General features: G+C 39.0%; 1 protein-coding gene across 3 annotated transcripts in view; it reads right to left on the bottom strand.

The window, feature by feature from the left end:
* WNT7B (Wnt family member 7B) overlaps positions 1–26,202 on the bottom strand; it is a 129,370-nt gene that overhangs the window by 31,018 nt on the left and 72,150 nt on the right. The window lies entirely within an intron of this gene.

Here is a 26,202-nt window from a genome sequence, read left to right as displayed (position 1 = left end):
GGGCCAAAAGAAATCTGATGAGGTTCAACAAGGACAAGTGCAGAGTCCTGCACTTAGGATGGAAGAATCCCATGCACTGCTACAGACTAGGGACCAAGTGGCTAGACAGAAATTCTTCAGAAAAGGGGTTACAATGGACGAGAAACTGGATGAGAGTCAATCGTGTGCCCTTGTTGCCGAGAAGTCTAATGGCATTTGGGGCTGTATAAGTAGGGGTATAGCCAGCAGACCAAGGGACGTGATTATTCCTCTCTATTTGGCATTGGTGAGGCCTCATCTGGAGTACTGTGTCCAGTTTTTGGCCCCACTCTACAAGAAGGATGTGGAAAAATTGGAAAGAGTCCAGCGAAGGGCAACAAAAATGATTAGGGGGCTGGAGCACATAACTTATGAGGAGAGGCTGAGGGAACTGGGATTATTTAGTCTGCGGAAGAGAAGAATGAGGGGGATTTAATAGCTGCTTTCAACTACCTGAAAGGGGGTTCCAAAGAGGATGGATCGAGACTGTTCTCAGTGGTGTCAGATGACAGGACGAGGAGCAATGGTCTCAAGTTGCAGTGGGGGAGGTTTAGGTTGGATATTAGGAAAAACTTTCACTAGGAGGGTGGTGAAGCACTGGAATGCGTTACCTAGGGAGGTGGTGGAATCTCCTTCCTTAGAAGTTTTTAAGGTCAGGCTTGACAAAGCCCTGGCTGGGATGATTTAGTTAGGGATTGGTCCTGCTTTGAGCAGGGGGTTGGACTAGATGACCTCCTGAGGTCCCTTCCAACCCTGATATTCTATGATTCTATGAACTGGGACATTTTAATGGAATAATCCAGTCAGAAACAATCCTAGCTGTTTTACCAGTCATGGTGGTAAATGCTTTCATCTTCTTCCCCTTCCTACTTCCCTCTGGCTCAAAAAGACACTCTAAGGCCAAGTCTACACTTACAGCTTACAGAGGCACAGGTTGCCCAATACAGTTGTGCTGCTGTAAGATCGCTCATGTAGCCACGTTATGCAGACAGGAGAGAGCTCTCCTCTTGACATAATAAAACCAGCTCAAAGAGCGGCTGTGGCTATACCTGCGTAGGGTGACCAGATGTCCCAGTTTTATAGGGACAGTCCCTATATTTGGAGCTTTGTCTTATATAGACATCTGTTACGCCCCATCCCTTGTCCCAGTTTTTCACACTTGCTATCTATTCGCCCTATATGGGCGGGAGAGCATCTCCTGCCAACGTAGCGCTGTGCACATGAGCACTTATGCTGGCAACATTTATGTTGCTCAGGGGGGTGATTTTTTCACACCCCTGTGGGCCAAAAGTTTTGCTGACATCCGTGCTAGTGTAGACATAGCCTAATACCTTTTTTATCCTGGATTGCAGCGAATGGGACACATTTACTCTGGCAACCAGTGTGAAGCAGCAGAATGGCTCTTCATCCTGGTGCAAGATTCTAGAATCTAACACCTTATTGTATGGTGTAAGTATTTTTTGTGCATGCACTGGCCTGTGTCCACACACTCTTTTTTTAAGTCCTATGAAAACTAGCACAGTCCTTGAAATGTATTGATTTTGCAAATAAATCCTTTCATAAACAGTTACAATGGAATTGCAATCACAAGGAAATCCAGTCCTCTAGAAAGTTTTTGCATATGAGATACTGTTGATTTCAAATGAGAGGCCTGCATTTCCAGTATACAAAGTTAACCCCATTTATAAGGGAAGTGGTTTCTTTTTAGACATATAGTGCATTATTACCTCTTCCACTAATTAATGGAGAGGAACACTCTAGAATAGCTGATTAAAGAAAGAAAGGCTAGTAATCTTTGTTACAAGTTGTTTGCATTGGGTTCAGCATACTACTGGTGTCAAGATGGTCTTGCCTATTGAAAAATTTCTATGTCCGCAAAAACAAATAAAAAAAAGTTATTAATACTAATTTTAGAAGACAGTGGGAGTCCTTGGACAATTCTGTCTGAGTAAGGACTGAAGAATCAGTCCTCTAAATTGTTACATTGCATTGGTAGAAAATTATAGGCTAGGAACTTGTTGGAAATCTACTAGCGAGGGTCATGCAACCCAACCAATATTCTGTAGAACAAATTTGAGAACAGTTGAAATGGTGAAGGCTGGAACTAAAATTCATCGTAACTGTTTAGAGATTTTGAGCACTAGATGTGAACTGTTTCAATTTCCTTTAGGGTTCTTCCACAGTGCACACATTTTTGGATGAAATGTCATGCCTTTCTATGTATGCTGTAAAGGAAAAAAATCTGCTCTGTGTAAACTACATAACAGAGGTCTGCACAGCAAAGGTGTAATATAATTAGAATGTAGAGTGATAAGATGGTTTTATAGATCTGGCTAATATATTGAAATGGTAACTTTTAGGATTAACCAGCATAACAAAGAAGAATTGTTCAAGGCATATGGTCCATTTTCTCAGAGGTAGATAATTACTGTATTTGTTGTAGGTATGTGTATTGAACATATCATTTTGGTGTCATGCAGTTAGCAGTAGGTGTTGTAGAAAAATTCATTTTGGGTCAGAGCTGTACTGATTTTTGCACCTGCTCAGAATCTAGTACTTTGTGTTTATAGAATTTAAATGTTTAATTGGGTGTCATTGAAATTTTGAGTTAACTCCTGGCAGTAGTTAAATTTACTGCAGTATCTGCAGTATTACCTATTTGTATATAAGGAATGGGTAAATATCAGTATGCGATAAACATAACATGAGTGATTCTTATTTGCAATAAGACCTCTTTATCCAGTCTGACAGTGTGAAGGGGCTTTAAAGTGAGTGTACATTTAATTGCTACAGTGGTGTAAAGGGACCTTAGTGCAAATGAGAATTTAGCCCCAAATTGCTGATAGCATCCATTCTATCTTAATATTTCTACATTATCCTGTATTATATTTTGTTTTGGAAAATATTAGATTAAAAACAGAAAGGTCCTCTATTAGTCTTAATAATTAGGATGAAAAGGTTATGCTCCACACAGTGACACTTATTTTAGTAAATTTTCCTAGCTTGTCATATTATAATTCTATTCTATTCCACCTAGGTCTGAAAAAGAATAAATGTGTCTGAAAAGAAAAACACTGTCTGCCCAGCCATGAAATTTCTGAACTAGGTGGGAGGTAAGTACCAAACTTTTAATGTAAAAACTCACGCTGGATTTCAGCTCTAATCTTACAGTAAAAGGATGTGATCAGGAGGTTCTAATATAGTCTTCTAAAGAATTATAAAATGGCATTTCATTCTGAATAACTTAGGGATATTTATCTTTTTGAGCCCATGCTATCTGAGACAGATATTTGTTTAGGGTGTTACCAGATCTTATTTTCTGGAATGTCACATGTAGTGATGGATGAATATGCAACAAATAATATATTTGAATTTAGCTTTTTCTTTTCTTTTATAAATAATGAACGTATCACAAAATTCTCAGATGTTGGTGTTTTGAAATCATTCTCAGATTTCTTCAGTGACTAATTCTGCAGATTTTTCATTAACAGTGTGCTATGAATAGTCAACTGGTTACATAAGTTATATGCTATTGTTTCTGTTGCCTGGTTGGATGGCTTATATAACTAACACAGCATGACTTGCAAATTTTACAAATGAACATACAATGTGAATGCCCTTAAATTTGAGCTTTAAATTTGTTTCTCTTGAGAATTCATTGTAACTAAGTCAAATTTTGTGGAAAGCAAGCAAGAAAGGGTTTTGAATAGGGTCAAATCAAAATTTGCTTTCAAATTTGAACAAATATTTGTGGAAATGTGTTCTCACTTCAGAAAAATAAATATACCATTTTCTCTGTTTAAAAGAATAAATGTATCATTCATTACTTTGAAAAGTTCTGAATTTTGGATAAATACACAAATGTTTGGGTGCTTATGCAGTCCTCTTGGTTTGCAAAATGGGTCTGGAAATCTCACAAGAGCAACTTTTTTTGCAGTACAGTACACTCACATTTATCTGAATGGCCTGGAGGACATCCAAAACGTAGATAACTGGGTGTTCAGATAGACAGAAGTGCTATTTTGAGCAGCAGTTTCACTGCATGTAGGCCTATGTTCGTTCGGTCTTGTCTTCACTACCGGGGAGATCGACGCCGCTGCAATTGATGCAGCGGGTGTTGACTTAGCAAGTCTAGTGAAGACCCACTAAATCTATGGTAGTGCGCTCTCCGGTCAACTCCAGTACTCCAGCTCCCTGAGAAGAGTAAAGTAAGCAGTTGGGAGACAGTCTCCCATTGACGCAGCTCAGTGAAGATACCGGGGTAAGTCGACCTATGCTACTTCAACTCCAACTACGTTATTCATGTAGCTGGAGTAGCGTAACTTAGATTGACTTACTCCGGTAGTGAAGACATGCCCTAAATCACTTAATAGCTTCTCAGTTAGTCTCTTAGCATCTATTAGTGCTAATCAACTGTTTTGTACTTCTAATGCTTAATACTTTGTACTTATTAAAGAGTAAAAAAAAACGTTGAGTTATTAAAATACCGGAATTGTATTAAAATTATATCCCTGGTGACTTTAATACAATTCTGGTATTTTAATAAACTCAAAGTTGTTGTTTTTTACTTTCATAAATACCAAGTATTAAGCATTAAAAGTACAGAGCCATTAATTCACACTAAGAGGTAATTGAGAAGTTATTTGTGGGTGGTTAACTAGCATAGATCTATATGGAGGATACACTGTGGATTTGGATAACTAGGATATTTGGATAAATGGGAGTGTACTGTATTTCACCTCCTATGCTTTGGTCCTGACTGGACTAGAAAGTGAGGGGACTCAGAAAAGAGTTGTTTGAATATTTTCAAACTTAATGAAAACAGATTGGGTTGCCTCTTACTCTATGTGGACCAATATGCCCATATGCAGTCATTGTTTCAGATCAGTTGTATACATTTTTTAATTTATTGTGGCAATATCTAGGAGTTCCTGTCATGGACTAGGGCCCCATTGTACTAGATGCTGTACAAACACAGAACAAAAGGATGGTCTCTGCCCCTCTTGTCTTCTACAATTTCAGTAAAAGACAAGAGACAAGTAGATACAGAAGTTATGAGTTAACAGTCTTCGTACTCCTTTAATCCAGAAATTAAACCATTTGAAGGATGAGGAAATAATACTCTAGTCTGCATAGAACTACCAGATGTTTTCAGGAGGAATATCTCAGAAGTGGAGATGAGGCTTGCTTTAACCAAACCTCAGCTGCAAACACCCTAGAACTTCAGGGTGTTCAGACTTGAGGCATGGACCCAGTCGTTGTGGTTTGACCCCACCTCTCACCAGAAATAGTACACCCAGTCCATTTCAGTGATATACTAACAATTAAATAATTGGTTTTATATTAACACCAAACTTCCAGCCACTGATTAAATAACCATTTTTTAAAAAGTTTTAGCAAGTGTCTCTATTCCAAAAACCACCATTACAATTAGAGATGGCACTGAATCAAAACTCCAAACAATCTCAACAGCCCCGCACTTTGGCGACATTTGTCTCCAGATCTGAACTTTGCAGCTGACCCCTCTCTCGATGATGGGCCAAACCAAAAGCCAGATCTGAACACCACTGAACTCTGGGAAAGTTCAAATCCATCTTTTGTGGTTCAGGTTGATCTCTAATTAAAACAAACCAGTTTGAAAGGCAAATGTCTTAAAACCAAAACAAAACAAATGTTTCACGTGAAAAGTCTGGATTAGGCTACATTGTACCAAGTTGTGTTTTATTCTCTCACATGATGTAATGTTACTCTGTGTACCATAAAGTGACAGCATGCTATAAAAAACATTCAAGGCAATCACTTTGAATTTAACTTTGTACAAGGTACTGTACACATGGAAATAATCCATGCTGTGTATGGACCTGCAGACAGCTTTACTTGGCTCTCAATTTTGGGCATAATCCGTCGCCTTTCAATATTATAGTGTACATCCCCAGTAATGCAGTATGTCTGGGATCCTGTAAAAAAACAGTTTCTGGCCTTTTTTGTGTGACCCTTATGCCTCATTATGTCAGTAGTATGTGGAATATTGCCACTAATCCCTGAAAACAAATACAAAAGTGTTGCTGTGGAAAATCCTGTTGTGTAATAGGTCAGGGAAATCCCAGCAAACTCTCCTGCTAAGAGCTTCTGTTTATATTGTAGTTAATATTACAGTGTCTGTAATAAAGCAACACAGTTGATCAGTGGACAAGAGAAAAGCAAACAAAAGAGAAGGGAACATGGTTTCAGCATTACTGAAGTGCTGAAGTAAAAGTAAATCAGAGACAGAAAGGAAAAGAAGAGAAAATGTTCAAGCCTCACTGCTAATGTCAGAATGTCACTGTGCACCAGTAGCTAGAAAAAGAATTTCTTGGACAGTAAGAGGTACTCAGAGAATGACAGCACAGAGATAGAACAGTGAGTATACAGTAATCACTAGTTTCTTTCCCTGTGGCCTTTGTTCTATCCCTCTATTTTTTGTACATGCCTTACAAATACCAGTAATAGGCAAACTTTGTGAAGTAGAGTTCTGTCTTTATGGATACTGATCCAGAGTATACAAACTTCTTGCCTACAGAAACTAGGCTGGAAATCTCATTAGACCAGGCTTTCTCATGGGATTTTACAGTAGTCCTGCTCTCAGGCAGGGTACAAAGTTCATGATACCTTTCATGGTATTTCTTCCCTCCTGCTAACTGTTCAGATAATAAGACATTACATTTATAGAACACCTTTCATTTGACGATGTCAGATGTCAGAGCATTTTACCAACATAAATTAAGCCTCACTGCTCCCCACTTAGATTAGAATTATCATCTGATGTCAAAGATGGGGAAACTGGTTTAGAGAGCTGAGATGACTTGCCCACGGTCGCACAGGAAGTCTCTGGCAGAGCTGGGAATTGAACCCAGGTTTCCCAGTCTGTGGTTCAACCATAAGATGATCTTTCCCCAGATTGAACCAGGAAGTGCAGGAGCAGGTGAAAATGAAAAGGTAGGAAAATTTATTGAACATCAGTTCAGTTTGGGTGAGAGATTGAGACAGAGAGGGAGGAGAATTATTTTATTTATTCAGAGCAAGTTTAATCAACCTTTAATCAAACTGATGATGCTGTTGATCTTTACCCAAAAGCAACTTTTACTTCAAACTCTTCTCTACTGGTCACATCATGGTTTAAAAAATAATTCCCTAATACTATTTCAAGTTCTTTTTCTATGGAATTCTATAAAGCATACTAATGAAAAACAAAGCAATATTGCAGGTCTTTGCAAAGAAATTGAGAAAATCCAATCACCACAATGTTTTCTTCTTCCCTAGTCTTTTATAATTTATGGGGGGAGATTGCTAATAGCCTACATCTTTTTAAATTGTCTTGAGAAAATAGGGAAAAAGGAAGATGGGGAATTAGTACATGCCCAAGTCTTGTTCATGTTGTTGTCCTAGTTATCATACTATGACATTTAGGTCAAATCAATGTGGAATACAAGTAAGATCTTGCTTTGTTATAGCTACAGAAAATCTAAAAATGTGTTTATCGGGGAATATAACCCTTAGCAGAGTGTGTGTGAGTGTGTGTGTGTGGGGTCTTCATTTACGACAAATGCTGATATATATGGAGAAGAGAAAACCAGTACACATTTGAGGTAAACACCATGACTTTTATTAGTCACCTATCACAAGGTTCCACACATTTCTGCTTGGGTTATTGGTGTTGGTAACCTTCCACAATGCTGACTTCCCCATCAATGCTACCCCTATGAATGTCCTGATTCTAAATACTCCCCACCAGTTAACCATCTGTTAGTGCCCTGAACTAACCCCCTTACCAAATACCCCTCCCCAATTGCCCTGTACTGACCACTACCGTTTGTTGAACTGTCCCATAGCCATTCACCATTACTGAAGTTCTCTCTCTCTCTCAATTCACCCTGAGTTGTAACAGCTTAAAGGCTTCCATTGTAAATATGGAAAACAATCTCAACATTAAATGTAACAGTATAGTATAACTGATGGACAGGTTCATGTTTCAAATACATTTAATTTAGATTGCAACTTAGACCAAGTAGCAGGGGGAAGCAACTTTATTGGTTGGTGGGTTCTGTGGCTGCCCTTTCAGTTGAAGTGTATGTCAGTCCCTTGCCAAAGAGGAGCTCAGTCTGGTGCTAATTTTGAACTCCCAATTGCTTTTAAATTCTTAGATATCAGTGGTGGGTTGTTTTGCTATTTTTAATCTGCACTTAGCTCCGGGGTTGTGGCATTTAATGCTTTGTCACAAAGCCTTCAGATTTAAGATTTCTTTTCTTGTGATTTTTTGGGTCTCTGAAGGTGTATGCTTACTGTAGGTGACAAGACCATTAACTGAGGGAAAATGTCCATGTTTGGCATAGGGAGTGTTTATGCACAACCTTATCTGAGGGCCAAATCATCCCCTTGAACAGCATACGGAGAGGTGGCAAAGCCTCATGGGTAGCAGTCAAAAATGGACATTAAAAACAGAAGGTGGGGGAGATTTTTAGAACTCACCACTTTTTCTCCCTCAGTGGTTTGAAACCCCTTAATTTTGCGGCAGAAGCAGGATCGCTACTCTCTGTGACATCATTCCCCTCAGAACCCACAAGATAATGCTGACCCTGTCAAACACGACCTTGCATGGAAACCTCCCCTGAATGGGATGGAGGTTCAGCTGGATGAGGGCAGGGTTTCCTGCTGTCGCAGGGAGGCAGAGGAATAACTATAAAATATTGCCTATGGGTAAAATGCGTTCCTGACTTTGTGTTTATATTGCCCAAAGCTTTTAAACCTGAGGGCAATTTCTTTTAAATTATTAATTGATTTCAGAGCCAGTCTGCATTTCTTGTATGAATAGCTGGAGATTCCTCCTCCCTACCCTCTGTGTACTCATGGGGTTTCTGGGGTGCAAACAGTTTTCCAAAGAGAACCTGCCCATCCAAACACAGCTTTTACCTAAAATTTGGTTGGAGTTCTGTCCCTAAGCATTCTCTTATTTACCCATCCCCAAATTCTCAAGATGCCTCTGCATTTGAGAGAGACTAAAAGTTGTTTCCCAGGCCCACCCACAAATGCTAAGGTCAGTTCTGACCAGAGTCAGACTCTCAGTTCTGATTAGAGTGTACGAGGCAGAAACTGACAATTACCACCAGCTGAGAATCTCCTCCCAAATTTGTTAATTTGTAAACTCCAATTCATCAAGATATTCCTATGGATCAAAGAATTTCAGCATGTGCTTAAAATTAAAAATATGCTGAACAGGGATGGACTTCAAGTGCTTTGCTGAATTGGGGCCTTAGAGGATAGAGCAACCCTAAAAGCACAGTGCATGTCTCAGAATGGAATGCAATGCAAGGCTTATCTTTTCAGGTGTTCTATGGCACTGCCTTCTCATTCTCTCTTCTTTTTTTTTAGTCTGATTTGATTATTGTTCCTTTATGTCCCTAATAATAATAATTTGGATGTCATGGTGATGGCTATACTGTATATTATTAAAACAGAAATAAAATAAAGGTATGGGTAATCGAATCTCATGCTGCAGAGCCACACAGAGTGTTAGCTAAAAGGAAGTGCAGGGCTCAGGAAGGAAATTCTGCCTCATTAGAGAATAACATACTTGTCAGTTCATTTTGAGGACTCTTTTGGATTCTACAGAACTGTCTATTGCTACAGGCAGGCTAGCAGGCTGGCTGGATCAGTGAGCTGATCCTGTGGTAAAATGGTAAAACATTTGTTCGTAAACCAAAATGCACAAGGCATGTACACAAACACCTCTGATGCAGTCATTTTCTTTGTTTCTCTTATTTTATTTAAGAAAGGAAAGAAAATGCCTTATGTCAGACAAAGAAGTGGCTGAAAAGATGAGTCTTGTGTATATGTAGCACTTATTTGCATTGTATTACTATTCTGCAACATGGGTATAAATTTATGCTGCATTACATTGTGTTTTTCATACTATTTCTAGATACTGCTTAGTGCACTTTGATTGAAGAACATATGGTTTACCAAATAGGATACATGTGAAACAACAGAGAAGAAAAGGGAGGACGCAACACATGCAGTTATGAGTTATAATGCTATGTTTAGTCTTTCCTGCCTGATGTAGAGAGTTGGACTGGATGATCAAACCTATCATCTATAATTCTAGGGAAGAGATTTTGACGACCTAGAAACCACAAGAGTAAAGCTTAACTGATTTGTAATATCATTAGTATCCCCCAAACATGCATAGATTTTAATTTATTCATGTATTAATTATTTACCTGCATTACTTTTTATTTTACCATAAATTGTTTTTCTTACAATAACATCAGTTACCATCTGACTCTGTGAATATGTATTTCTGTAGAGAAATTAAATTTAATGTTGTTACAGGGATTTTTTTTATTTTAAGTTTTGCCCAGGCTGAAAATATGAAACTAAATCCATTTTTAGCCTTCTACTTTGCAACGTTTAGAGCTAGGAATCAGACTGAAATTCAGATCTGCATTTATATTCTGGACCCACTCAAAAGTCAGGGGTGTTCACAACTCCCATTGACTTCACTGGGGCCAGTATTTCATCAATGGGGTTTTGGTTGAGCCCCATCCCTACATAGAGAGAGAGTTGGTGGGATACGTCTCTGGACTGGAATATTGATATAGAGAGGTATAGCTTGTTGCGGAAGGACAGGCAGAGTAAAAGGGGAAGAAGTGTTACATTATACATCAAGAGTCTATACACTTGTTCTGAGGTGCAGAAGGAGGTGGGAGGAAGACCAGTTCAGAATTTCTACATAAAGATAAAGGGGGCAAAAAAGAGGGGTGATGTCTTGGTAGAGGTCTACTATAGACTAACAAATCAGGAAGAGGAGGTGGATGAGGCGTTTGTAGAACAAATAACAGGAATATCCAAAACACAAATCTGGTAATAATGTGGACTTTACCCAGACAACTGTTGGCAAAGTAATACAGCAAAACACTGAATTTCCAATAAGTTCTTGAAATCTATTGGGGACAAATTTTTGTTTCAGAACAAAACAGAGGGACAGCCATTTTAGAGTTGATTCTTACCAACAGGGAGGAACTGGTAGCGAATCTGAAGGTGGAAGGCAATATGGGTGAAAATGATCATGAAATGATAGATTTAATAATTATAAGAAAATAAAGGAGTGAGAGAAGCTAAATAAGGACAATGGACTTCAAAAAAGAAGACTTTGACAAACTCAGAGAAATGGTAGTTAAGGTCCCCTCCCAAAAAAAAATCTAAGGAAAATAGGAGTTCAGGAGACCTGGCAGTTCCTCAAGGAAACAATATTAAAGGTACAACTACAAACCATGCCAGTGCAAGGAAAATATAGGAAGAATAGGAAGGGGCCAATATGGCTACATTAGGAGCTCTTCAATGACCTGAAAATCCACAAGGAATCCTACAAATAGTGAAAACATGGACAAATTGCTGAGGTAAAGAACAAAATAATAGCACAAGCATGTAGGGACAAAATCAGAAAGGCTAAGGCACAAAATGAGTTACACTAGCAAGGAACATAAAAGGTAATAAGAACAGGTTCTTTAATTACATTAGGATCAAGAGAAAGACAAAGGAAAGTGTAGGTCCTCTACTTAGCAGCAAAGGACAGCTAATAATTGACGACACCAAGAAGGCTGAGGTGTTGAATGTGTATTTTGCTCCATTCCTCATTAAAGGTGACCAGATACTTAACACAATTAATATTAACAACAAGGGGGAAAGGAACACAAGCCAGGGAAAGAGCAGGTTAAAGAATATTTAGATAAGTTAGATGTACTGAAGTTGGCAGAAATTGATTAAGTTGATGAAATTCAAACTAGGGTTCTTAAGGAACTAGCTCAAGCAATCTTGGAACTTGAGAACTCCTGGAAGACGGGTGAGGCCCCAGAGGACTGGAGAAGGGAAACATAGTACCTATCTTTAAAAAGAGGAACAAAGAGGACCCAGGGAATTCTAGAACAGTGAGCCTACCTTTGATACCTGGAAAGATACTGGATTGAATTATTAAACAATCAGTTTGTAAGCACCTAGAGGATAATAGGGTTCTAAGGAATAGCCAGGATGTATTTGTCAAGAATAAATCATGCCAAACTAACCTAATTTCCTTCTTTGACAGGGTTACTGGCCTAGTGGATAGAGGGGAAGCAGCAGACGTGCGTGACATATCTTGATTTTAGTAAGGCTTTTGACACAGTGCTACAAGACATTCTCATAAGCAAACTAGAGAAATGTAGTCATGATGAAATTACTATAAGGAGGGTGCTCAACTGGTTGAAAGATAGTATTCAAAGAGTAGTTATCAATGGTTTGCTGTCAAACTGGGAAAGGGTATCTAGTGAGGGCCCGCGTAGGTCAGTCCTAGGTCTGGTACTTTTCAATATTTTCATTAATGACTTGGATAATAGAGTGGAGAGTATACTTATAAAATTTGCAGAGGACATCAAGTTGGGTGGGGTTGCAAGCACTTTGGAGGACAGGGTTAGAATTCAAAACAACCTTGAGAAATTGGAGAATTGGTCTGAATTCAACAAAATGAGATTCAATGAAGACAAGTGCAATATAGTGGTCTTAGGAAGGAAAAAAGAAATGCACAACTACAAAATGGGGAATAACTGGTTAGGTGGTAGTACTGCTGAAAAGGATCTGGGAATTATAGTGGATCCCAAACTGAACATGAGTCACAATGTGATCCTGTTGCAAAAACCCACCAACCCCATTCTGGGGTGTACAGAAGTGCTGTATGTAAGACATGGGAGGTAATTGTACCACTCTCTTTGGCCTTGGAGTACTGTGCCCAATTATGGGGGTTGGACTAGATGACCTTCAGGGGTCCCTTCCAGCCCTGATATTCTATGATTCTATGGGTGCCACACTTTAGGGCCAGGGTTCAGAGAGAGAGTTCAGAGGAGAACAACAAAAATCATAAAAGATTTAGAAAACATGACCTCTGCAGAAAAGTTAAAAAAGCTGGGCATGTTTAGTCTTGAGAAAAGAAGACTTGGGCGGGGGGGGGACCTTATAACAATCTTCAAATGTGTTAAGGGCTGTTATAAAGAGGATAGGGATCCATTGTTCTCCATGTCCACTGAAGGTAGGACATGACACAATGGACTTAATCTGCAGCAAGGGAGATTTAGGTTATATTGGGGGGAAAAAAATCTAATTATAAGGGCAGTTGAGCTCTGGAATGGGCTTCCAAGGGAGGTTGGGGAATCTCCGTCATTGGAGGTTTTACAGAACAGGTTGGACAAACGCCTGTCTGTGTTTACTTGGTCCTGCCTCAGCGCAGGGGGCAGCACTTGCTGAATTTTTGGTCCCTTCCAGCCGTATGTGTCTGTGATTTTATATAGATTTTATATATATATAATTAGATTAAAATGTACATTAAAATGGCAAAGTCAAGTACTGGAAAGAGAGGAAATGTTGCCTATGCAACATTAATTCAGTCCCTTTGTGTTTATGCATTAATTACACGATTGCATATTATTTTTTCACCTACCTCATTCAGATTGAGGCAGACCCCTGCAATAGAAAGTTTTTATCCTGAATGGTTAAAGTTGGCAAAGTTATATGCAAGTGGAGGTAGGGTCTTCCACTGGGAGGTGACAGGAAACCTTAACTATAGGCCAGCTTCCAACTCTGCCTATAATGCCTCACTATACGGAACACTGATCTGCTTCCAGAGACCTTCCACTAAAGCTAGTCTAAAAATGCAGTAGCTGGAAAATTGAAATTTTCCTTTCAAATCAATTCAACAAAACATTAAACTGCATTGCCCTATTGGCACATTTCCTTATGGGAGTTGTAGTTTGAGCCTCCATTCTCTCCTACACACTAGGCTCCTTGGAGCACTACATCATAATGCAAAGCGGATTTCCCTCAGACTGAGCTGTGTGAGGCCTCATGGAAGTCACATGACTTTGGGTGCATCATCTGAGATCTAGTCTGGCTAGGGAGCCTGGCCCATAGGGAGAATGGAGACATCAGGATGCCAAACTACAACTTCCACAAGGAAAAACTCAATAATGGGAAAAGGCAATTTAATGTTGAACTGACTTGATACAAAATGTTGTGGGTCAGTCCAATAGACCAAAATAAAACATTTCAATGTCAGGAATGCCAAAGTGTTTTGTTTTGATCGAAAATGTCACAGTGAAATGTTTCAGTATTTCCTAATAAAAATTTTGCAGAATTTTCCATTGAACGAAATTTCAACTTTTTCTTCTGATGTGGAATGAAAACAAATATTTAATGTTTTGAATTTTCCATGGGATGGATATTCCAAACGTTGCTCAACTCTACCTTTTACCACTTTCTAGTTGCCTGCAATTCATACAACGTTTATTAAGTAATTATATGAACAATTTACTACTGTGTTTAGAACCAGGATCTCTTTTTTTAAAGCAAAAGTTCTGCCAAAGAGCTAAATGTGCAGCTGTTTTAATGAAAGTCAATGCAATTTTCTTTGAAGACAATCTAGACTTTTTTTCCAACTCGTGACCTTCGAAAACAAAAGCTATTGAATTTCAATTTAAATAGCTATTAGTATCTTACCAAAATTCATTGCAGAGGAAGGTGAGGAACGTAAAATAAATGTTTATTTTAAGGATCAGGAGAAAATGATTGGTCTATAGAGAATTCCATTATAGGAGGGAAGGAGGAGAGAGAGAGAGAGAGAGAGAGGAAAAGACGATGATATGAATGAAGCCAGATGAGCACAGTTTCTAATAAAGTCAGCCAAAACTTTACTGATAGTGAATCACTTCTTAAAAGTGAGATCCATGAGTAAAAAGGGATTATTGAAATTCTCAGTAACAAAGTATTTCATAAATATTAATCCAGCCTCACTAACACCTTGAGGTTGTCATTTTACAGATTGGTAAACTGAAGCACAAAGAGATTAATACTCACATTTTCAAAAAAGATTCACTAAATTGTGAATCCTCAGTTTTGGGGTGCCCAATTTCAGATTCATGGGGTCTGATTTTCAGAAATGCTGAGCACTGCAGCTCCCATTAAACTTCATTTGGAGGTGGGGGTACTCAGCCTGTGGGAAAATCTGGGGATAGGAGTCTCAAGTTGAAATGTGAAGCACCCACAATTAGTGGACACCCTTCAAAAATTTGGAATGTGATTTGCCCAAATCCACAGGGTGACTAGGTGGCAGAGCTAGAAACACAATCCAATAATCTTCACTTCTGTTTGCTAGACAATATCTCCAACTATTGGATCATCCACCTGGACATGTGCCTTTACGGTTTTAAAATCCTATATTGAACACTTACTCTCTCCTCTAAATAGTCTCTGTGAAAAATTACCTTAATTTATTGTGATGTTTGTGACTAAATGCTTAAATAACAATCTGTTTCAAAGTATTAAAAAAGAAGAAAATCTTCCAAAATTTGAGAAGCCTGAGCCTATCACTCTCATTATGGCAGAATAATTATTTCTCAGTGGTAAAAGATAAGGGATGCTTTTCCTTACATGTCCTAGAATCTTTCAAATGACAACTACTTCCAAGTGGTCTATCTTATTACTAAAGTTTAGGTACCTTGTCGTTCAGCTTCTTCCGTGAAAGAATACCCATCTTTTTCTGCCAGAAAGGGTGGATTGTTTGTGTCTCCTCTTAAACTCCCTCCAAGACCATATAAATCATAAACAGGAGTAGCCTCCTCTTTTATCTTATCTTTTACACACAATCTAGTTTTCCTTGGTGGTCTTAAATTAGACTCTAAGGAGAGTCTTTATGCTTACGAGAGAGCTTAAAGTTTGCAGCTGGCCCGCTTTACACCGATTTACTATTACTTGAGCAATTAAAATAAAGCAGTGGGTTCACTGTTCTTTTGGGTGGGAAAGTCCCTCTTTGGTCTGACATACTTTCTACTGCTTTTTAGGAGTCCAAAGGGACAGTCCTATGGAGGGTGCCTGCTTTTACATGGTTGAAATCATATGTCCCAGTAATATATTGCAAACATAATTGATCCTTATTCTTCATCTGCCTTTATTTCTGCGCCCAGAGCAGAAATGTTGATTAGGGAAAGAAGTGCGTTTTTTTGAGCCATCAGTAGAAGACATTGCAGTGAGTACTAAAGACACCTTTATGTTTTTCCTGCAAAATGATGACGCTGAGAGTCACCCCAACTTTTATTTCTGTTTCTATCAAACAGTCAACCCAGTCTGCCTGTCTGTTATAAGTTGTCTCTGTTATAAGTGGGGTCTCACTATTTTTTGATTGTCTAATTAAAAGAAGGACTTCTCTGTAAACATTCTCACTAAGATTATGCCAGAGTTCCAGAATTATGTATCTTGTAGTATATAGACTGGAGTCCATTAAGAACTAGAATTTTTTCACCCACAGCTGTTAAATTTGTCATGTTATTTATGCTATTTTCTATTTGAACTAAACAAAATACTGCAAATAAACAAATTACTGCAAATGTAAACATCAATTTTTGTACAATGGCCCCCAGTATCTAGCTGCCATTAAGATAACCATGAACTCGGGTTGAAGATTTGATTGAGGCTGGCACCATGTTGTTTTCTGGACGCTATGAATTAGCGGAGATTTAAATTGAATGAATATGCACTGCATGCTTTTATGCTGACATTTCAAATATTATAGTTTTGCAGATATCATAGAGTTGAAATGTATGTGATTTCTTAAGAAGACACCTCTTGAGGTGAACTATGGGAGCTACTTGATATTACCAATTCAGATGTCAAGTTCAGATTGTTGAGACCAAGTTCCTTACTGATGGTTTGCTTGAATGCTAATAGGTTAGACTCCCACTCATCTGAAGATAAGAAAAGATCCAGATAAATATTGCAGACCAAAGTTCAATCCAATCCCCAAATGACTGACAAATGCCTACATCATTATCGCGCCTACCTCTATGTTAAAGATGATTCTTCTCTTTCTTTTGATAAAGTCTGTCCTACTCTGTATTACATTAAAAATTATCTAATTACTGCTCATTTTCCCCTCCAATTTGTTTCCAGCTCTCTGATTCTTTTTTTCTCTCCATGTCCTTTATGGACTTTAAAGCCAGAAAGGACCATCATGATACTCTAGTCTGATCTCCTGCACACTGCAGGCCACAGAACCTCACCCACCCATTCCTGTAATAGATCCATAACCTCTGGCTGAGTTACTGAAGTCCTCAGATCATGACTTAAAGACTTCAAGTTACAGAGAATCCACTATTTACATTACTTGTTTTATTGGCTTAAACACAAATACATAAAGATAGATTTTCTTACAATAAACATACAATTAATCTGACATATTAACATGTATAAAGTATAATGAACACATAAATAACCATGTAAATAAGAAAATAAAAATGAGACTGAAACAGAGAGAAAGAAATGGTACCAGGAAAGGAAAGGAAAACAGAAAGGTAGACGTTTGAACACATTAGGTCAAACTATTTGGATTCATTTACAGTTCCTCATTTAGTGATTTGCTGATAGCACTGTAATACAAGTGTGATTGTAATACATTTCTATCAGTGCTGACTGTCCTCATATATTGGAAGTCTTCCACTTTTAAGAAAAGGCATGGTTTTCATATTGGCTAGCTCTTTGAGAGCACCATTGTACTGGCTACATGTGTCTAGGCAATGGATTTCTTTGTGGAAAATAATACCATTGACTACTTCCAATGCTCTTGGTAGGAGTTTTTATGAACATTTGGCATGTCAGTTAAACTCCCATCATAGCCAAGAGTAAAGATTACAAAATCCATCTGCAGGCCTGAATCCAGAATTAAATCAAGCTTATCTATGGCTTGCATCCAAAAATAACTCACTGGCTGGCACTCCTACAACATGTGTGATAACATGCCATTCATTTCCCCACACTACCAGCTCTTTGTTGACACATCTTGAGCCCACTTTCTGTATTCTCTTTGGAGACCAGTGTACCCAAAACAGTTTTTTTCCTAAACTTTTTCTGAGATCCATTGTGGATTTAATCACACTGAGTCCACACAGTCCCCATTTTTCTTACTGGTCTCTTCAGTGCAGAGCTTCTTCCCCTTTCTCCCCTCACCCACAATTTGTAATTGTGGTCATCTTCTTAAATATCTACTGTATATATGCTAATGTTCTGCATTGCTTTGTACCCATTTTTGCCCAAGTGGCTTACAAGATTTGGTTCACCTGGCAACATTGGTGCAATAAAATCCGGGCCCGGATTACTGCGGTCCTTAAAATCCTAGAGCGTTTCCTTTTATTTATTTATTTTTAGGGAATGGCAGAAGATGGGTGAGTGATGTGTGCGTGCATAGGGGTGTGGGGGATTCTAAACACTGCAGACATTATTATTCTCTTAAACCACACACTGCAGAGAAGCTTAATGTCATCTCACAGGCATTCTTTCAAGATGTCAGAGATTCACAAATCCACAAAAGTTAATAGATGTAAAAAGCCTTCAAAATGCCCTGTAATTTGCTGATTCTTTACAACCATTAGGTGGCTGTCTCAATCATTTGAGTTAGTTTCCCCCACCCCAAATCTCAAAGGGTTTCCTTGAAATGTATTCAGAGATGTGAAATACAGTCAGATGAACAATTCTAAAGCCAATCATTTTCCAGGTCTGGCACAGGGGTCATCTCCAGATCAATTCTGACATCTTGTCAGCTACACCCTCCACAGACACTTTCATCTTCCAGCCCTCATTTTTGCCCTGGATTTAGCCCTGATAAGAGAAGTAATTTATGAGCCATGTAATACTTAGAGTTTCAGAGGGAATGGTCAATACACAAAGCATTAGCTTGCATAATCTTCTTTCAAAGAACTATAGTAAATCTCAGTTTTGCCATTTACTCTGGCTCTATGCTTCAGAGGCTGCCCTGGCTTCCTCTTTTACTTCCAGGTGTTGTTAATGATCTATAAAATCTGCTCTGGTTTAGATCCTAGCTTTGTGAGAAATTGCCTCTATGGCCATGCACCGTTGTGGCAAATGAGTCTTCTAGTCTGGAGTTGCCTTCCACCAATGATTTGATAGAGCCAGAGTTTGTTAACCTTTGGGGCAAGAGGCTTTTCCTTGAAATAGGTTTGGGTGGGATGGGGTTCTTTTGGGGATAGGTCTCAAATAAGGAGGCATTCATAGCTCTGAATAATACCAATCAATGAATAATTCACTGTCTAAAAATAGCTAATTGGATCATTCCTGAATCAATTGGCACAAAAAGGTGGTGATGTATAGCAGGAGGCAGTAAGAAAGATCAGAACATCAGCCTTCAAACAGAGGGTAAGGTGGTAGCAGCCCAAAAGGGGGTCAGATGCAGCCATTGTTGTGAGAATGGGAGGGAGGGGATTCAGCGAAGCTCGATTTGCATGTGGACGAGTCCAGGGAGAGGATGTTGAGCAGAGTAGGAGGTGGGTCGAGTAAAGTGGGTGTGTCAGGGCATGAGATATTGGCTGGAGGATCATGGCTTTGGAGAAGGTCACAGCTATAAATATATAAAAACTATGCAATTACTTTGCTAATTCATCCCCATGGATCAGCCTTGCTAAATTCATTGCTTCTGCTACCAGACTGGGTCACTTTGTCATTTGTCCCTAACTGCAGTAACAGATCCATTCAAATCTGAATGCCTCAGTTGAATACACAACAATTATGTTGAATTACACATAATTTTATCTTTGTATAAACTGTTTGCAATGTTCTTAATGCAATTGACCAGATCCTGGCCCTGATATAGCATGAAATCACTGAAATACATGCAAAAGAGTGGTGGAGCCAGCCTAGCCAGCTGCATTGTAGAATCCCCAGGTGTCTTAAGATTCCAAAGTTGGCTCTGTGCCACAACTTTCTGGCCTTCCCTGGTACATGCGTCATGCCGGAGCATGGCCAAAGGAGAGGCATGTCAGGAGTGCACTGGCACGCCAATGATCCCCAGCTGCTGGAGAAACCTGTTGGGTGCCTTTGCAGCCAGGCATAAATTAGAACAGCCCTGATTCTGCAACCCCATAGGGAGCTCAATCAGACCCAAGGATCTGGCCTGGTATTTCTGTGTTGCTCATTTAAAGTTATATTACCTGGGACGCATACAAGTTTCTGTACCTAGCCATATTTTTTTTTTTTAGCACCTGGCACAGTAGGGCCTCTAGTTGCTACTCTAATAATACAAATAAATAAATAAATGAACAACATGGAATTCTTTACAGGCCTTGGTGAAACTCTTCTGGTCCAGTTTGCAGGGGTCATGTGGACCTTTTTCATCGGTTATAATTCATGTGGTTTGACACTCCTCCCATTTAGCCTTATGTTTTGGTTTCAAATAAACCTGAAATCTCAAAGCAAAACTGCCAAGTTTAGTCTGAGTTTATATTAAACCATAAGAAACCCCACCATATTCCACATCAGTCAGTTAAGAAGTGCTTGAAACCACCCAGGTTCAGTGAAAAGTTCACAGAGCTAATGTACGTTTTGGCAAATATGGCTCAAGGTTTGGTCCAAAAATCCGACCATTTTTTTCTGGATTTTACATAGCTTTAACCAAAGACTGCTGCGACATCTGTTCATCCTTAAGCAGAATAATTAGGATATTAAGACATTTTTCTCATTTGTATAGAAATTTTCCAATGAAAATGGCTACATAATTCACAATTAAAAGATTTGTACAGCTCCCTTATTCATACAAAAACTTCATTGGCATTCAGTCATACTCATCTGCAAGTTCTCAAACAGTGAATATGAAAAGGGATGTCAAACCCATCCATGGAAATAAAGAAGAGGATTCTTGCCAGTCACCAAAAAGGTGGCACTGACAAGATTCCGGAAGGTGCTTGCTCTTTTCCTCCCACCTGTGGTTGGCAGTAAAGTCTGGGAAGAAATATCTGTCTCCGCCAAATGTTTAGTGACTGCCCAGAATTTGAGTTACAGACTTGAATTCATGGCTTTGGGTTCTGTCTGCACCTCCCTTTTGCCAGAGTCTGCAAACAGTGTTAAGTGAGCTTCAGGGTGAGAGGTATAGCACTAAAAACACCAGTGAAGAGATTTGAACATCTCTTTCAAAACAAAGCATGGATACTCTGTTTAAAGGCAGACAATAAAATATCAATTTTTCTGCATGCACCACCGTGACGCTATTGACGTGAACTCTGACTTTATAGATCATTGTAGCAACCAGGGTCCTATGGTTGCACCAGGTCTTGTACAGAGGAGGTCAAGTGGGGTGTCTATAGAAAGGTTGTAGTTTGCTGGTTATGATTATGCTGTCTGTATGTGTGTATCATTTTTTTGTTTTAAGTTATGAATATTGGCTATGTACTTGTATCTCAATGTGTTTGATTCTAAGTAGCCTCAGTGAAGCATTTGGTCAGCTTCGTGAGGAGAGGACTATTCTCAGTAAGTGCCCAATCAAGAAACACTTAACTGACAATGGACTTTGGGAATGCCAATCCACATCTGAACTTTCCTGGGAACGTTCAAATTAACATGTAAACAATGGTGTCGGCCTGCAAAAAGCTGAATCATTCATGGACGTGTGACTTGCCCAGGTGGCTACAAACTCCATCTTGTTGCTGTGATTTGGACAGGAGAACAAAAGGGTTTCCGCCCACAAGAGAGAGACTATAAAAGGCCTTGGAAACCCCTCCATTTTGTCTTCAGCTGGCTTAACAGGTGGCCTCTCCATCCATAAGAGATGCCTGAAAGAAACTGGAACAAAGGACAGTAACTACAGGGGTGTGAGTGATTGCTAGACCCAGACTAGGAAGGAGTTCAGTCTGTGAAAGAAGCTTACTGGGACATCTCTAAGGGTGAGATTTACCTGTATGCGGTTTCTTAATGTATTAGACTTAGAGTTGCATGTTTTGTTTCATTTTGCTTGGTAACTTACTTTGTTCTGTCTATTATTACTTTGAACCACTTAAATCCTACTTTTTATACTTAATAAAATCACTTTTTTTTGTATTATTGAACCCAGAGTAAGTAATTAATATCTGGGGGGGCAAACAGCTGTGCATATCTCTCTATCAGTGTTATAGAGGGTGGACAATTTATGAGTTTACCCTGTATAAGCTTTATACAGAGTAAAATGGATTTATTAGGGGTTTGGATCCCATTGGATAATCTAACGCATTTCCTTGCTTTACTTACAGTTTTTGTAATCTTAGATGCTTATTTCAGGTAGGGTTTTAGGAAAAGTTTTTTTCCTGCCCGGTCCCTCTCTCTGTCCGAAGAGAGCCCAACAAAGAGAGAACAAAAAAAAAACAAAAACAAAAACAACCTCCCCCCACAGATTTGAAAGGATCTTCTTCCCTTATTAGTCCTTTTGGTCAGGTGCCAACCAGGTTTTTTGAGCTTTTTAACCCCTTATAGGTAAAGGAGGGATTTTATGCTACCCTTAGCTGTATGTTTATGACAGAGGTAGTCTCAGCACACCAGGTGACAGTCCCAAGGGGGTCTTTGTGGCCGAACCGGTCATAACCACACCACCTTATTTGTATTACACTAATGTCTTCTGTCCCTAACTGAGATCAGGATTGTCCCAGACATTGTACAAACAAACAGTAAGAGAGAGTTTCAGTAAGAATTTCATAAAACTGCAAGGAACAGAAATAAAATATACAGAAACTGAGTGCCCACGCTGAGCTTTCCAAAGCCATGCAAGAGATTTAACCACATATCATCCATTAATTTTAATATCTTTAATTTTAAAGCTATTTTGCCTCCAGCACCTCTTTTAAAATCTCATCCCTAAATTTTAATCCTGAGGTGAAAGTCAAAGAAGATACTGTGGCTACTCCTGGGGGAATTCTGTGCCAACAAATTAAAAATTCTGCACCAAAAAATAAAAAATTCTGTGCACAATATTTTAAAATTCCACAAAATTCTGCATATTTTATTTGTCAAAATAATGCAATATAATCACTCTGGTTTCAATTATGTCAGTAATTTATTTAAACTACAATACAGTGGATAGAGAATGGGAGTGGAGAGCAAACCCTCTTGCCTAATAGTAATGTAGCTAGGTTTGACCCTTTATTTCGAGTTATTAGTCAACAAATATATGCAGCCAAATGCTCCGGGTTACAACACAGGTAACTGCAGAGCAAGTGAGGGCAGGGGAATCAAACTCCCAATTTATATTGGCTACTGACCATCTCCAGAAAGGTCAGTAGCAAACAGCTCACTGAGTACATTTTGATAAGAAATATTTTCAGTCCAAAAATGTAGACCAGTTCTAATCACTAAAGCAGTATAAGCATTTATAGAGCCATACTGTCTTTTACACCACTCTGGCAATGTAAAGGATCCTTAAAACTTTTACACGTATTTTATACTCCTGAGGGAATTCACAAAGACAGTGGGAATAATTCAGTAAGCAGGCAGGCTGCTACATTCTGCTCTGCCTGAGGGGACAGAGCCTACCCCATACCTACCTCCTCAGAAACACCCCGAAGCCCTACCCCTCCACACCGAGCATGCTGCAATAGCGAGTGAGAGGGACAGAGTCTCTCTCTCACACATTCACCCCCCTCCCGGTGGTGATTTACATCTCTACTGGCTGCTCCACGTGCCCAAACCAGCCTGCCTGTGCTGCCAGGGTAGGGCACATGACCACTCTTGAGCTTCCCTTTGCTTCTCTGCCAGAAGTAATTTTTCTGTGAGGAAGCAAAGAAATCTGCGGGGGACATGAATTCTGTACATGCACAGTGACTCAGAATTCCCACAGGACTAAGTGGCACTATTAACACATTTTCCAGTCTCAGAAAGTTTCCTAAAGAACAATGTATTAATCAATATTCACACATACAAAAGTTTAAATTTTCAGCTACATAGAAATTGCTATACTGGATCAGATCCAAGGTCCATCTAGTCTCCAGCAGTGGCCAGAGGAAGAGCCCTGTAATAGTTTGATGTGGGATAATCTCTCCCCCACATTATGCTTCATCCTGGTCTCTAATAGAGATTGTCTTAAGCTTTGACACATGAGGTTTTATATCCCTTCTAAATTTTTGTTATCGTTTATTATGATAGCTCTGGTTATTCTTGATAGTCATATAAGTACCCAATCCCTTTGTTAATCTTGTGAAGTTCTTGCTCTCAACAGCTTCTTGGGGCAATGAGCATCACAGTTCAACTACATGCTCTTTGAAAAGTATATCCTTTTATTAGTTTAGAATTTCCCAGCTCCTTAATTTCATTCATTGTCCTTGTTCTTGTGTTATGAGACAGGGAGAACAGAAGCTCTAGAGCATTTATTATTTTATGTACTTTCATCACGTCCTGTCTTAGGCATCTAGTTTCCTTTCGATTTCTCTTTATATAAAAGTTTTACCATACCTTTGATCATTTTCATCACTTTTCTCCAAATCCCCTCTAGTTCTGCAATATCCTTTTTTGAGATGGGGTGACCTGTACTGCACACAGTTGGCCTGATGAGACTGCACCATTGATTTATAGAAAGGCATTATGTTTTCCATATTATTCACCATCCCATTCCTTCTGCATCCTAGTACCATGTTTGCCTTTTTGCCTCCAGCTGCACGTTCAGCCAAGGTCCTTGTTAAGATGTCTAAAGTGATACCCAGGTTCCTTTCTCAAAGGTGTATGACTAGTTTGAATGTTTCCTTCCAATGTGCATTACTTTGCATTTATTGACATTGAATTTCATTTGCCATCATGTTGCCCATTCATCTTGCTTGTTTAGATCTCTATGAAGTTCCTCGTATTCTTGTCTGGCCCAGACTAACCTAAATAACTTTGTGTCATCTTCAAAATTTTGCCACCTCACTACTCGCCCCATTTCCAGATGATCAATAAATATATTAAACAACATGGGACCTAGTACAGAACCTTTAAGCACCCCCACTGTTAACATTTTGCCATGATAAAAACTGACCATTTAATCCTACTCTTTGCTTTTGTCTGTAAGCTAGTTTTTGCTCCATGGCAATACTTTGCCTCTCACCCCATGACTACTTAGTTTCTTTAAAAAAAAAACAACAAAAAACAAGGAGTACTTGTGGGCTATTATCAGCAGGAGGAAAATAAACTTTTGTAGTGATATCACTAAAGTTTTTTTTTTCTCCTGCTGATAATAGCCCACTTTAATTGATATGCCTCGTTAGAGTTGATATGGCAACCCCTATCTTTTCATGTTCTCTGTGTGTGTGTATGTGTGTGTGTGTGTGTAATATATATATATATAATCTTCCTACTGTATTTTCCACTCCATGCATCTGATGAAGTGGGTTTTAGCCCACGAAAGCTTATGCCCAAATAAATGTGTTAGTCTCTAAGGTGCCACAAGTACTCCTCATTCTTTTTTGCTGATACAGACCAACACAGCTACCACTGAAACCTGTTAGTTTCTTTAGTAGCCTCTTGTGTAGGACCTTATCAAAGGCCTTTGCAAAGTCTACAACAACACTACAAACAATTTATTTAGATGTGTTGGTCCCAGGATAGGAGAGAGACAAGGTGGATGAAGAAGAGCTCTGTGGTGCTTGAAAGCTTGTCTCTCTCACCAACAGAAGTTGGTACAATAAAAGATATTACCTCACCCACATAAATAAATTATGTCAACCTCTTCTCCTCTATTCACCATTTTACAATACATTCAAAGAATTCTAAGCAATTTGTGAGTCACAACTTTCCTTTGCAGAAACCATGCCGGTTAAACCCTGTTTTATAATGATTTTCCAGGTGTGTTGTTGTTTTGTTTGTAATTATTATTTCAACTAATTTCCTAGCTTCAGATGAAGGCTTACCAGTTTATAATTCCCTGGATCACATCTGGAGCCTTCTTAAGCCATTTTCAGATTTTTTTCTTCTTGCTTTTACTTTTATTGTACATCCTTGTGTGCCCCTTCCTTTCCTTTTCATTGTTCCGTCTTCATTCTATTGCTTCAGCTACGAGTTGCTCCATCTCTTCCCTTTCATGCTCCATTTATGATTTCTCTGCTCTCTCCCTCTTTCTCCATGTTTATCAGTTTCCCCTTTTCTCCCTCTATTGTCTTAATCTTCCTCTGTCTCTCATTCCTTCTTAAGTCTCTCCCTTTCCCCACTCACTACCCCCCTTCATTCCTTTATCTCTGTGCCCCACTCCCAAACTCCTCCCCTGTTTCTTTCTTGACTTCCTTAGTCAGTCTCCTAATAACACTCCTCTAGTCTATTCTATCTCTAATGTCTTTCCATTCATGTTACCACTCATTTATACCCACA

The sequence above is a fragment of the Caretta caretta genome, chromosome 1 (genome assembly GCF_965140235.1).
Source record: "Caretta caretta isolate rCarCar2 chromosome 1, rCarCar1.hap1, whole genome shotgun sequence".
NCBI classification, from domain to species: Eukaryota; Metazoa; Chordata; order Testudines; family Cheloniidae; genus Caretta; species Caretta caretta.
The sequence above is the reverse complement of the archived record's forward strand: the minus strand, read 5'-3'. Positions and strand labels throughout refer to the sequence as shown.